General features: G+C 39.4%; 1 long non-coding RNA gene across 1 annotated transcript; it reads left to right on the top strand.

The window, feature by feature from the left end:
- Nucleotides 1–97: 97 nt before the first annotated feature.
- Nucleotides 98–1,636, top strand: LOC102299082. Its single transcript, XR_318243.3, has 2 exons — nt 98–776; nt 951–1,636. It is a non-coding gene; the product is annotated as an uncharacterized LOC102299082 (long non-coding RNA).
- Nucleotides 1,637–2,746: the final 1,110 nt, after the last annotated feature.

Here is a 2,746-nt window from a genome sequence, read left to right as displayed (position 1 = left end):
ACAACAACACAAACCAGCAAATACAAGAATGGCTACATCTGAAACTAATAAATATATGTACAATATATAATAGTGTATGCATTTCTGGATGTGTATACTAAATATTTTCGTGTGTGTGTGTGTGTGTGTGTGTGTGTGTGTACATTTTTACAAATTAAATAGTAAAAAAATAATAATAAAATATATAAAGTATACAGAGTCTTTGCTGAGGAAATACACTGGTCCCTTAATAGTTTCAACATGAAATATTCAAAAACAAATATATGGTCCACTGTTTATGTGACAGAGGCAGAAATTTCTCTGTGTGCATGTGGAGAAATCTGCTGTTAAATCAAAACATAAACAGGTTTCAGGTGGCATTAACGCACATGAAAACAATGCTCCACTCATTCAGAGGTCAGAGGTCATGTACAGTAACCACACTGACACCAATAGGAGAAAAAAAGCAGGCAGGGAGGTGTCAATTCCAGCTAAACAGAAGAGGAATGTATAAATAATGAATGTGACAGTTTGAATCAGTCACAGTTCATTCATCACACTGGTGCACCAACAGATCCAGGATCAGTGCAAATCATCAGCAGTTTGATCCACATATGGATTGAAGTGTATTTGTGAAAATGTTGGACTGTTCCTTTATCAGTGTCTAACAGTATGTGTATGAGAGCCATGTAATGTCCATGTGTGCATGCTAAAGAGGCTGTGCTTGTCTGACCCCCCTCCTCCTTTCAGGGTGGAGCCTTCTGGAGAACGATGGCTGACACCAGGTCTGAGGAAGTGTAAGTGTGTTTTTAATGGGATTCATGAAAACAGAGCAGCACACATTCAACCATCTTCATCATGTCACATCACTCATTCACATTTCTGATGTCAGGAGTCATCATCAAAGTGTCGATCAATGAACAGATGATGGATCAATAACTGCAGCTGGATTCTGTTTGTTCTCTCATCAGATTCCTGTCAACTCACAATCGACACAAACACAGTTCACACAAACCTCCAACTGTCTGACAACAACAGGAAGGTGGCACGCGCGGAGGTTCAGTCATATCCTGATCATCCAGATAGATTTGATGCTCATCCTCAGCTGCTGTGTAGAGATGGTCTGACTGGTCGCTGTTACTGGGAGGTCGAGTGGAGAGGAAAGGTTTATATATCAGTGAGTTACAGAAGCATCAGAAGGAAAGGAGACAGTGATGACTGTATGTTTGGATGGAATGATCAGTCCTGGAGTGTGAGGTGCTGCAATGGTGGTGCTCATTCTGTCTGGCACAATAGTAAAAAACAATCCATCTCTTCGTCTGTCTCTAACAGAGTAGCAGTGTATGTGGACTGTCCTGCTGGCACTCTGTCCTTCTACAGAGTCTCCTCTGACACTCTGATCCACCTCCACACCTTCAACGCCACATTCACTGAACCTCTTTATCCTGGGTTTTCAATATGGTCTGATCCTCCTGATTCCTCAGTGAGTCTGTGCTGAGTGAAGTGTAAAGAGTGTCTCCTGTTAGAGAAACACTCTTGACTGTTGAACAGATAGTTCAGTCTGTACATGTCTGTCTCTTTCACCCAGAAACACGTTTTCAGATTCATGGATTCAATCAGTTGATGTTTGAAACTGTTCTAAATGATTCCTTGTAAACTTCTTCCTCTTCAGTCCTTAAAGATGGAAGCTCCCGTTATTCCAGGATCCACATGTTGTTTTTCTGTCTTTTTCCACTCAAAGCTTCACAGTGAATATCAGTATGTGGTGTTTCTCTGAAGCTCAGGTCACAACCAGCTCCTCTGCATTTTCAACAAGTCTGAGCTCATTAAAATGAATCCAAATGTTTCATTTCTCTTTCTTAATGGGATGTTTCCATCATGGCTTAATAAGTGGACATCCAATAGTACTCAGTATATCAAATATTAAAGATATTCAGAGCCATACAGAGGTAAAGGGATGGTGGGAAGGATTCATGTCATGATTCATGACGTGTTCTGTTTTTCATTTTGCTCACTTTTTTGAGCTCTTGGTTTGTTTGTTGTTGTTTTTTTTGGGGGGGGGGGTTCCTTGTCCTAATTCTTTCTGTAATTACCAATGTCATTATGTTGTTGTTATTGTTATTATTATTATTATTATTATTATTACTTTGTGTGTTTGGTTTTCGGATGTCTGAGGTTATCCTTGAAAGGCATGGATACAAGAGTGTGCACCTGGGAGTGCTTCTGTGGTCACAATGGCCTGCCATGTCGTGGTTAGTTGTAGATGTTTGCTCTGTGCCATGGTTGTAAGTTGTTTTTTTTTTGTCTGTTTCCCAATTTAAATGAAAATGAAATGAAAATAAAATAAATCTTATAAAAAAAGACATTCAGCATCTCTCATGTTTCTGTTATTCTATAAAAACAGCTGCTGTTAAAAGCTGATCCAATCAAAGAAACATGAACTTCCATATTGATCAGATCAATACGTACAGCTCTGATGTCACTAACATCTCCTTGAACTCTTCATTGATGGTGATTTGTGGTCCTCTGCTGGTGAGAAGATGAACTGCATGATGTCGGTTTAATGCGCACAGATGAAGTGTTTTTAAATCTGCTTTTTCTAATTGTTCAGGGTCCCCCTCCAGGAAACGGCTTCAACAAACTCTGGCTTTCAAAATAAGACCTCAGTCTGAGTTTTTAAAAAAGCTCTTATTTTGGAGGGAGCTGACATTTAATATTCATGTTATCAGTCCATCAGTGGGCTTTATTAGCAGTTATCAGTCCATCA

The sequence above is a fragment of the Haplochromis burtoni genome, unplaced genomic scaffold (assembly GCF_018398535.1).
Source record: "Haplochromis burtoni strain Fernald_Lab_line unplaced genomic scaffold, NCSU_Asbu1 Contig_4969, whole genome shotgun sequence".
NCBI lineage: Eukaryota > Metazoa > Chordata > Actinopteri > Cichliformes > Cichlidae > Haplochromis > Haplochromis burtoni.
This window is presented reverse-complemented; position numbering and strand designations above follow the sequence as displayed.